This window comes from Magallana gigas, chromosome 4 (assembly GCF_963853765.1).
Source record: "Magallana gigas chromosome 4, xbMagGiga1.1, whole genome shotgun sequence".
NCBI classification, from domain to species: domain Eukaryota; kingdom Metazoa; phylum Mollusca; class Bivalvia; order Ostreida; family Ostreidae; genus Magallana; species Magallana gigas.
Window position 1 is genome coordinate 16,944,864 of NC_088856.1, and position 12,914 is coordinate 16,957,777.

A 12,914-nucleotide genomic window follows, 5' to 3' on the forward strand; every position below is an offset into this window, starting at 1 on the left:
TGTAGTAAACTATTATCAATTGCGTTTTCTTCGATAACGGAAACACCGTAGTTTCAAGAGGAAAGTATGATGTGCCACTCTGAATTTATGTGATGTGTTTTGTTAACCCAACACTGCGAGGGTTATTTAATGTTTTATAAAATAAACAGTTAGGCATAACACAATTGCATGATCATTGCCTTGTTTTATCCGATATAAGTATCCAATATAAACGTGTTCCTAAAATGTTTAAGGTTTCGATAAAAGAGATGTCAATATGGAAAATTAAGTCCCAAAAATAAAAGAAACAGGAAATAGATAGAACTTTCCAGAACAGGGTTACCACGGACTCCGGATGACAGGACGAGTTCATACTTCGCAGGCAATTTTTTTTTATCTGCAATCTATGGTTAATTTAAAAAAAAATACTTGATAATTAAAACAAATTAATTTGAAGCAATTTTAATTTTGATGGAAAGAACTTTCCAGAACTGGGTGCCCAGTAATTAATGCGGTTAGACTAATTAACGTCATAACGGAAAGTAGTAGTCAATCTTATACAGTCATTTGTTAACATTTTTAGTCTATATTAATAAATGATGTATGTTACACTCTGAATTGTGTTGAAGATTTTTTTTCTCACTATCAGCATATATAGATGAACGTTGACAGTTCCTTAAAGTTTAAATAAAAACTGATTATCACACCTGTAATATACAATTTAAATATCATAATTATACATGTACTCATAATACTCTTTATTACACATTTATATTTAGTATTACCCCTTTCCTTTGTCTAATGCATGTAAATAAAGGTTTATCTGTTTATCTTTTTCTCATTAAAAACTTTATAAAATAACATATTTCAATATTTATAGATAACAAACTTGTTTGCACATACTACTATAGTTATTGCAGTAAGCAAAGAAATAAAAAAAAATACACATATCCGAGGAAGGAAACACTTTGATTGTTAAATTTTCTATCCATTTAAGTTGAGACATCCTCCCTCTTTATATTTCTCTTAGACAATGAAAGTGGGCTTGGCAAGATTTACACTGAATGCTATTTTTTCTATGACATTACAAAATAATTAACCAAAACCCTAAATGTACTTGTTATGATAAAGATAAAATGTTACTAACAAAATAAATCCGACTTAGCCTAGAGGTATGAGTCACATGCTGACACACCAAAGCCACCCGGTTATATCCCCCAAAACTAAAGACAATTTTCTTTTTATTTAAACATTCAATAAATATCATGGTAAAAAAAATGTTTCAATTCCACCCTCTTACATACGCGGGTAGGTTAATTTGGGGAGTAGGGTAGGGTGAAGCTCCCCAATTTTTTTTCTTTCAAAATTTCTTTTATCTGAAATTTTATTTGGAAAGTGATGAATACTATTGTGAAATTGGACCTAAAGCACAACATTTAGAATATAGACATTTAGAATAAAAAACCCACTCAATTGTTTGAATTAAAATTTTAAAAAATGTTTGCAATTTTTTCTCCAGTCAGCGGCAACAAAGAGAAATACGGCCACGTTCATGCATATATTAGGGATGGCAATCGGTAACAAGATAACCGATTACTCGGTCGGAACGATAGTAGCCGGTTACAAAATCAGTAGTTGTATAAGATAAAAATAATTTAGATTTAACAACACTTAAAAAAATATATATTTTTGTCTCTCGAGACAGTTATATATTCAAGTTAAGTTGGAGTCCGTTAAATTTAGTCCTAAGGGCTGAACTCTAGGTGAGAAATTGTTCAGAAAGTGTAATAATAAAATAATTTCAAACGGAGATCTTTAACTTGTCACTGGAAGTCTTTGTTAAGAAATTAATTTTTTGAGAAGTCGAACGAAGTTGCGACAGATGGTCAGTGAAACTATTTCATGACTGTTTGCTCGTAGTTAAATTTTTCTTTTTTTATAATTTTCATGAGACATAATTTTAAAATAGTTTGAATTAGACATGAACGGAAATTATGTACTCATGACTTACAGATGCGAAGTAACCCCTCTAACAAACTGCACTACGCTATTTGGTGATTATATTGTGAAAGAAACTACTCATGTAATTACACTTTATTTTATTGTTTATTTCGATAAACAACACGTCACAACATTGAAGTGTCTCATACCACTTTAAGCGTTATATAATTTTAAAGTAAAGAGTTAATTTCAGCGCTTGCACGGGATATCATCTGGTGTATTTGATTCCCGTATGAAGTCGAGTAACTAGAGTTATTCCTCTTACATGTATTTAAGTGTACTTCTGAAAGTCGTTTACAAAATTAAAATATTTAATTCATAAGTATATCTCTAAATGCTCTTGTTCATTTTTCATTAAATGCTGAATTAATAGATTTATTAAATTTGAATGATAGTTGTGAAGTATCAAGCAATATACTGAGGTCAGAATTATTTCGTATTGAAAACAGGTTTTGTTTTATGGTACATGCAGTTTGCATATGTGAAAAAACCATATTTGATACGAATAAATTAGTAACTAACAGAAAGGAAATATCTGCTTTAACAAATCAGTGATTAATGTATGCAAAAAAAAAATTAGATCTCTTAATATTGCTTGTATTTGTAGCAACCAGGAATGGGGTTAAATACACCGAAAAGTAATTCATTAAATTACAATTATTTGCTTAAAACTTTCAACTAAATTATCATAACCATTAAAAAGATTTCTAAATCTAAATAACTAAATTCCGATTACTTTGCAGATGTAATTAGTTAGATTCCAAATTCATTGGTCATCAAAATCTATTAAAACCATGATTTAGCTACAATACATAAAAATTTAAGCTGGTGTATTGATATTAACGTGAATAGAAGTGCGTCATTATTAAAATACTTTCACTGTTTTTGGAATTTGCTAACTACTATGATAGATTGTTTATTGCAAAACAAAGGACGTACCACCTTGATATTAAATAAACATTTGAAAGTAATATCCCCTAACCTACACATATTATGTCTAAAAGTATTTCCTGCAATCGAAACTAAATCTGAAAAATTTCTCCTTTACATTTATATCCATTATATTTTTTTCTATAAATACAATGCCAAAATTCAGGTGAATCTCAGGTAAAGTACAGATTATAATTGTTATCAAAACACAATTCACACCTGTTGTTCTGTACCTTATTTTTAAATGTGTGCAATGCAGGAATACACCCTGTGGACTGATTTGACAACAAAATTTTAAAACCCATTTAAGGCCACAGCTCTAAGTTTTTCAGATCATCAATTACAATTAAAGCATGACATAATAATTTATATGATATAGATAACAATGATTTTATTTATTTAAAAACAAAACCCAGTGATTTTTCTAATTCAATAAAAATTGACACAATAATTATTTCAATAAGGGGGGAAATACGTAAATCTTATAGGAAACAGATGGTAAGGAAATCATCAAACACGTATTTACTTGAATTTAAGAAACTTATGAGTTGATAGTGAATCACTGAAAAAGATGATATAAGGGTGAATTCAAATGTACAAATATTCTGCACAAGTTGTTAACAATGAATCAAATATACTTAAAATGAATTAATCATTTTTATTAAGGGAGTTGTTATTAATTCATTTATGCATTGCTGTATTTATTTGACGTTTAAACATTTTGACATTGTTTATGCCTTCTCATTTGCAAACGTAAAAATAAGGTATAACCACATTGAAGCATCGTGATTTAAGTTATTAGTAAGTTTTTTCATACTTTAAATTTAATTCATTGTTGATGTATTAGTACATCAGCAATGTCTTCTTCACCGTTTTTTGGTTAACAAAGTCATTGCCTATGTATTTTCTATGTTTGTGTTGATTCATTTTAAGATTTTGTACAAAACTGAAACTTTTATTTGTAAAGTGATTTGTAATAAATGATTAGCAAAGTCACTGTTCTGTATTTTTGTAAAAAAAAAAATTGCATACAGAACAACACGTAAAATCTCATATTTATTGTTTTTGTATCTTCTGACAGGAGTTCCAGTCAGTTTATGGTATAAACAATTCAGTTAATGAAATGTTTACATTTTGGTTCACATGTGTACAAAATGGTCGTACACCACTTTAAGTTAAAATTTCAGGAACGAAATTGTTACGGTCTTTTTGCATTAGAAATGTTTTGTCGAATTGCCTGAAAGACATTTGCACACATGAAAATATATATTGTAAATGAAACAAAGAAAACCAAATGGTGCATTTTCAATATGAAACATTTTGGCCAAAATGATCTTTGGCAAAAATATCTTCAGGCGGAAGTGTCCATGTGTCAAAAAGGCAGGCATTTTTGCATGGGAATGTACTGTTAATTACAATGAATTGTCTTTGTCAACATTAATACTTCTACATCAGGATAAATATATGCAGTGTAAGCAATACTTGCATTTAACAATATTTAAGTTTGATTTCTTAGATTTTTTGTTTTATTTATGTAAAATACAATTTATTTGTTGATTATTGTTAGTCTATGGATTTTTTCTGGTCAATTTAAACATTCAACAGAAAAGGTGGGAAAGTCATAATTTCCGTTCTGTTCCTTTAATATGCCACCTGTTTTCTTTATTTTGACCATAGCCTCCTAGTAAAATTGATTGAACATCTGTAAAATTTATATAGTTTTTTAATCTCGACCAAAAAATAACCAAGAAAACAGACAACTGTATAATTTATGGAAAAAGAATGGAAATCATACATTTAAATTTACCCGTTATCACAACATGACGGTACATTAGAAACACATTTCTTATAAGAAACATGAAATAGAAATAGTATAAATGGATTACATGAATGCATCAGTCCAATTATGTCGACAGCATCCTCTAAGAAAAGTAATATACCAAAAATAATATTCAAAGCGACAATAATGATAATGACACAGGACATTTTTCTCGTTATCGCTGTGTTCACAGTCGAGGACCGAAGTGTTCTTTGTTTTAGGCAATGGAGAACAGATATAATGGTTACTGGCAGAACAGTGATGATTAACATTATTATTGTTGTAAAAAATATAGTAATTTCAAATATGTTCAATATATTCGACAGATAGATTAAGCACTGAATCAAAATTAACAGGGTAAAAACAATAAAGCTGTATCCCCAAAAGGCTAGTGATGCACTGAATACCAACGAGTTGGTGAGGTACAGTCTGCACTTCAGTGGATGAACAATCAGGGCGTAGCGAAGGAAAAACAGAAACACCACATCAAACGAAGACTTGATCATGGTAATGAAGAGGATAATATACAAAACAAGTATGAATGATTCATCAAAAACAAACTGGTGTATTAGCGATATCATACAAACTATAAAGTCTGTAATTGCCAAACTGCAAATAGCGAAAAAGGTTGGCGTGTGCAGTTGCTTGCTGAACATGATGTACAAAATGGTGATAAAATTCCCAAGAAATCCTAACAGGTTGATGTAGAAAGTAATTTTTGTTAAAACAGCACTGTCAGCATTCCAAGTTATTCGTGTTGCGTTGTTGCCATCAAACTTGGTTTCATTAAAATGTTCGTCATCTCTAGATTGATTCCAAGATTCCATTTTTTAACAATATTGTAACTAGATTCCTCAAAGACATCTCCTGGCCATGGTACTTCTTGTCACTTTTCCTCAAATTCCTCAACTTTTATTGCGTATAGATGTTTTAAAGTCATTAGCCTCTTTTTCAAACGAACAGAAGACAGCTGCTTTTCACAGAGTGCGGTAGTTGTTTTGCTCATATATAAATTTAAGATGCATGTTAATGCGTAATAATAAATAAAGAGAAAACGTCGACTGATTTCAAATTGAGGGTCGGTCGAGGGCCAAGAATGACTCGTCCTCGATGAGTGACCTCCATTATCTTGATCACAGAGTTCTATTATAAACGTTGGCCGTTTGTTTCCGCTGCACTGTTGATAACGAACAACGCCGTTTTGTGTTCGATTATGTACGGTTTTTTATTATATACTTATATATATACTTATATGTAGTCTTTATTAGGTCTTCTGTTGTACTGAGATCCATATGCAGTAAATATTTTCTGGTTTGCCTTGTTTGAAATTTATGTTGTGATTTTGTTTTACTTTCTACCAATAAACGATAGAATCGATGTCACAGTGTCTAAAACATTGGGGTTTTTTTCGAAATGAAAGAGAGTTTTATATAATGTTAAGATTCAAAACGACACGAAACAAATACTAATGAATGTACTTTTAATACTGTGCAAAACATATTAGATATAAAAGAATCATTTCATATATCTTTTTTAAAATCAGTGCAATGAAAAAATAAAATCAAGAAGTTAGAATTTCATCAACAGATATGTTACACTGATAATTTTGCATACGTCAAGCAGTGACAAAAGGACCCATTGTATAGAATTGAATAATGAACAGAGGTATAGGCGACTCCAGATTATATACTATGTTTGTTTTTCGGAAGCCTAAGCCTTGTGAATAGCGCTTTTATAGTTTATAACTACATGTATTTGAAATGATGGCAATTGATTACAAAGATAAGATAGAGACCTTATTAGTCCCCTACCGGTTTTCACCGGAGGGGACTATAGCTTTCCTCTGCGTCCGTCAGTCCGTCTGTCCGCCCGTCCGTCTGTCCGTCCGTCCGTCTGTCTGTCCCACTTCAGTTTTCCACACTTTTTTTCTTTATGCGTTTGAGGAATAATATGAAATTTGCTAAACAGCTTCAAAATGTCAAACTACAGATCAAGTTTACACTTTTGTAGCGTCTGGTTGACATATTTTCGAGAAAATTAATTTTTAATATTTCAAATTTTTAATGGTAGGGTTCGATATTCTGCATAACAGTGCATTGTTTTCACAATTTCGACAAACCGGTTGGGGACGTGTATTGCTTATGCAATACTCTCAGAATGCTTGTTAATAAATGTAATGTTTTCAACTGCTATTTGTATGATAGCAAAATAGAAAAAAAATGCTTTGTAACTTCATCAGAATTTAAAGGGTAATTTTTTCTTTAAGGTTTACTGATAATCAGCCTGAAAGTATTTTTTTATCTATCCTTCACTATATATGAAATAAAGAGATTTTTATGGTAGCTATGCAGTTTACGAAGTTATTGCAATTTTGGCCACGATGAATATGATTCTTTTTTCAGTTCGTCAATCCCATTGTAACTATTTTAAGACAGAAATCGCAATCACGTGACGGTAAACCAATGTCCAAAACAATTCGGTTTGTTTACAATAACACGTGTTGGTGTTTATTTACACCTGCTATTTATTGGTTAGTTGTTGGTCACCTTGTCAGGTGACACATATTCATTCTCTCTGTTTTTCCACGGAATATGAACGATTCGGGTGATAAAATGAATATATACCATTTTTGAATAAGTTTTCTCGTTATGTCACAAATGAGATAATTTTATTACTATGCCCCGAAAATTGCTGAATCACACCGGAAACAGTTATATTGCCCTCCCGGAAACAGTTATATTTCACAGGAAATAGTTATATTGCCCTCCCGAAACTGTAATATCACCATCGCGTGCAAGAATTCTGCATATTAATTACGTCGGGTTCGAAATTCAACGAGCCAGTTGCTAAGCAAACGTAAACAGATCCGCGAATTTTAAACATGTCAGGCCAACGTCTGCGGTTTGTTCATCTAAATTCAGATGAACTCGATAGTTTAATTGATGAAAAAAATTCGTCAAATACGACAAAAGTGATAAACTCAAGCGTGAGTGTTTTAAATATATTTGCCTCTGCCTTGTGAATTAAATAAATATGTTCATAACCCGACTTTGATTTGTTTAAAAATGTTATATAACATATATTACATGTCTTCTCGGGCGACAATACCAGAATATTTGTCCCTCGGTGACAGGAAAGCCCTGGAGTGTTATGTCGCCCTCTGCCTTCGGCATCGGGCGACATAACACTCCAGGGCTTTCCTGCCACCTCGGGGTAAATATTCTGGTATGTCGCCCTCGATGCCATGTAATATATGTATAATAGACGTTGATAAAGTACCAAAAGACAGCACAGGAAGAATTCTTTATTGGAAATTTCGGACATTGTAAAACTCTTCACGGGATTAATACAGTCTCAATTCAGAATGGTCTCGGGGCAGTTGAAAGCGGAGCAGTCAAAATCGTCGAAGAAACTCAAAAAAATCTATACATAACTTTAAGTCTGAAGGTAGCCAAGTTCAGTTGGAGTTTAACGCCGACTTGTTAGAAGGTTTAGAGAAAGCAATATTTCCGAATTAACTTAAAAATTGAAAACTCGTCAAAAACATAAACGCATAGCCAAATCGCCACCCGTTGAATGGAAAACAGTCAGTCAACGAATATCAGTGCAATACAATAGCAGGCAGTTTCGATGATGAAAAGAGGATTCGCAGCACTGAAAACAGGGCACATAGATACCAGAAACAAAATAAGAGATTTCAGCCATACGGGACACACAAAACACCTCCAGCAGCGGCTGCGGGGTCCCCAGTTCAACTGGCTTCTCCTGGTGTCTATAATTCTTTTTAATTTAGTCCTTTCCTGCGTTTCAACAGCAGCAACAACAGAAATATCTCTAAGGCCAGGGCAGAAACAAGCAGTTAAGGAGGCAGTCTATGCCGTATGACGTCTGTTTTAACTGTTTTCCAACAGGGCACTGAAAGTCCAACTGTCTAAAGGGAAAGGCCACTCAAAGTCAATGATAAGAATACAGGTTGTTCAAATTGTGGGAAGGGAAAAAAGTAAAAAGGAATGTAGCATTAAACATAGTTTAAAAAGGCATTGCAAATAATGGGAAGAGATTGGGGCTTTTCAATATAAAAAAGAAATTTATTCTGGTAATTGAATTCCTTTTGTCTCTATTTCACCTTCTATGCTTGTTCGAGACAATAAATCTGCAACAAACAACACTGAATTTGTCACATCAGAAAAACCTCAATGTTTTAAGACAGGCTGTGTTGTAGAAGCTACACATAGACTATAAATCCTCTCAGCGTAGCAGAGAACATGTCGAAAAAGAGGTTGATACTAAATTTGATTATTATTTAAAATATGTAAAAATAAAGTTTGAAGATTGAAAAAAAAGCTATAGATTATATTGAAAAGATTGTTATTGCCTAAAATTCGATCTCAAATCTGGCTATCATCATATAGATACTTTGGAATGTTTTCAGAAGAACCTTTGGTTTACATGGAATGATACGTATTACTGTTATACTACCCTGCAATTCGGTTTGTCATCTGCTCTATTCATTTTTACGAACTGTCTTAGACCTATTGTTAAATTTTGGAGGAAGAGGGGTATAAAGATAGTACTTTACCTCGATATTGGTCTTTTATTTGCTCCATCCATACATGAATGTCAATTTCTGAATTAAAACAAAACAGCTTATCAGAATTTGGACTACTCATCAATTTTTTTTTTTTAAAAATCTATATTTTATCCAACGCAGAATTTAGAATGGTTATGAATTTTGTGGGATTCAAAGCCTTTTTCTATTACAGTGCCCACAATACGTCTTGACGACACAGTTGGTTCATTGCAGAAATTAGTTAAGAGTCTTCCTAGAGTGACGGTCAGAGAGTTAGCAAGAGTGGTCGGAAAGATTATGTCAATGTCACCGGTTATGGGTAACATATGTACATATGTAGCATAATGATAAGATTCTCTTCTATTGAGATAGAATCTGGAGAGTCATGGGACGATATTATTGTATTCACTCACAAAAGTGAGGTTCTCAACGAGTGTTATTTCTGGCTACAATGCATTTATTCTGAAAAATAAAAAACACCACGGTATTTAAAAACACCGACTAAGAAAAGTGTTATCGGTTACTCAGATGCGAGTAGTTTAGCTTCAGGAGTTCACACTGTCGAAGTTGATTCAAAATGTTTTCATTTGACGTTGAAAGAGACTGAAAAGATTATGAGCTTGGAGAGAGCTGCAGGCCATTGAACTAGCGTTAGCTTCATTTAAAGATATTTTGGTAAACAAAGACGTGAAATGGTTCACTGATAACCACAGTTGTGTAAAATTGTACAGTCGGGTGGTAAGAAACATCACTTACAATCTTTTGCTTATGATATTTCCAAGATGTGTGTAGAACTAAAAATTTCAATCGACATTCAGTGGATACCCAGACTAGAAAACGAGAAAGCCGATTTTCTGAGTAATATCATTGATCGTGATGATTGGGGTGTTACCGTAAAATGTTTTGGATTTTTTAACAACTTGATATGAAATTTTTCTGTTGACAGATTTTCAAATTATAATATTTGTAAGTTAGGACGGCAAAACTCTAAATTTTGGAACCCTGGCTCGGAAGCTATTGTCTGTTTAGCACAAAACTGGGAAAATGAAAATAATTGGCTTGTATCCCCTGTCTACTTAGTAGTTCGCGCCATTAGACATTTAATAGCATGTAAAGCGTTTGGTGATTTGATTGTTAAAACTGGCCCTCTGCCTTTCATTTTCGATAAAGATATGATTTACAGATCGTACGTTAAAGATTTTTTATTATTTCATGAATGTACTGACATAATGCTCCACATCGTCGGAACCCATGGTTTTCTATCCGTTACACTGCTTTGTTGAAAGCAGTGTAACAAGTAGAAAACCCGTGGGTTCCGACGATGAATGATCCAGGGTAATAACAAAACATGTTTGTTTGATACAAAAGATTTTACCTCTGGAATACTCGCAATAAAGCTGGATGCAAGATCTTAAATGTCGTTGATAAACTCTTGATGAGTTCAGAATGTCAATATAGAAATTGTGTATGATGTATTGGAGATGTGCTCGGTCCTGGTACACAATGCATGTATATCATTTATATCATGATGTTGGATGTATTGCACATGATATAAGATCCTGATACATCTATGAATCCAGGGTGCATTGCAGTTGATCAAGGATCATGATGCACCATGAGTCGAAATCTGTGTTTGTTTCAAAATAATTCATTGTCGTATTCCGTTGATTAAATTTTTATATATTTTCAAAACAGGGCGGTGGTCTGATAATGCACGGATTGAAGATCATCGGTTATAACAATAAAGGGATATGTTACCAAGTTTCCGTCTGAAATCAAGAGCAGAGATCACGTTAACTCAATACAGGTACGCATTCAATGCTTTCTGTCGACGGCGCGGCGCTTTTATACCTTATATTTCAGCGTTACTTGCAGCAGACGAACGCGTGGCTCTATATATAATCTCGATCGCTAAAGAAGGAAAATTCAATTAGCAACTCATTCTATACGTTGGGCCCATCAGTTAGCAGGATTAATCACCCATGTGAATCAGCATTAGTGAAACTAACATAAGAGGGTGCAATAAGAGAAACTTCCAAGAATGTTGTTAAAAAGGAACCAATTACTCCAAATCATTTGAAGTTATTGGTCCAGAGATACAAATCGAACAATTTGTATAGCGTGCGTACTCTATGTATGCGTCTATTGGGTTTTGCAGGTCTCGTCAGATTTTTGGAACTTGCAAAATATTATGTATCATTTAATGATGTTTGTATGAAAATTAATACTGTCAAAAGCAATACAGATATTTATTTAGAAGGTCGTGAATTGTGTATTTCTAGAACTCACGGTGACACTTGTCCTGTACATACGTTGGAGGAATATTTGTTATTGTTGGGTGTTGAAGTTAATTCTTCAGATTATTTTTTCAGATTTCTGACATTCTGTAAAAACACTAATGTTTATAAAGTTAGACGAGATGATCGTCCTTTGTCTTATACCAGGGCTCGCGAAATTGTCTATTCGCTATTGAAGAAATAGGGTTAGATAAAAGTAAATTTGGTCTTCATAGTCTAAGATAAGGCGGGGCAACTTCAGCTGCAGCGGCTGGTATTAATGATAGATTGTTTAAAAAGCATGAGCGGTGGAGGTCAGAAAAAGCTAAAGAGATGGTTATGTCAGAGAAAGCATTCAGGATAAATTATTTGTAACTCAAAACTTGGGTATTTAAATTTTCACATACAAGTCATTTCAGCACTCTTCAGAGCGCTCTTCTCATCCTGACTGACTGACTGACTGACTGACCGATGTTAGCGCGGAAAGTTATTTAGCCATTCGAATGCCCTGTTTAGTGCAGATAACTTAATTCCCACCCACACGCCTTTGCTTTTCAAATGTATTGGAATATTATGTTAAAACTATTGTTTTGTTTTGTAGAAATGAAGAAAAAGAAGAAAATTTAATGTATTTACATGTATAAGTAATTATACAGCACTCATATCCTAACAAACGTGTATGTGTGTTTCATTTTATTAATTATTTATCTTCCTTTGAGTGGAACGAATAAGAACATAAAGAAACAATAACTGAGTTGCTCTGTCCAACAATTTGATTCTAACATTCCCCCCTTTTGCCAACTTTTTACAATTGATTTTATATATTTGAACGGAAAAGAAATCCATAGGGAATAAATAAAAAATATTGGGAAAATATAAAAAATTAGTGGGTTAAAAAAAAACCTCGAATGTATTCCATAAGCGTCCATGACCTTCCCCTTTTTTTAAATAAAACTTGATACAAATAAAACACATTTCACAAAAACTTATGAGATCAACTGTAATTGACCGAATAAATCACATAAATAGCTTAAAGGAATGTGTATATTCATATGCAGATTTATAAGTTGATTGAAACTGATTAAACTGTTTTGTTGATAGCATCAAATATTGTCAGTAGATATCTATACGAGCGTAACCTTTCCGCTAGGTTTGCGACCCTAAAGCCGCAAGAGCCTTCCTCTGTGACGTCACAGCGTAAATGACGTAACCTACTTTTATTTCAGAAGCAATAACCGTCAGTTTCCGTTAAAAAGAAAACATCAATATGCATAGGTATGAACATTTTTTTTTTTCAATTTTTAAAGATAACACGTAATAGGTATATTTCAAAACCATT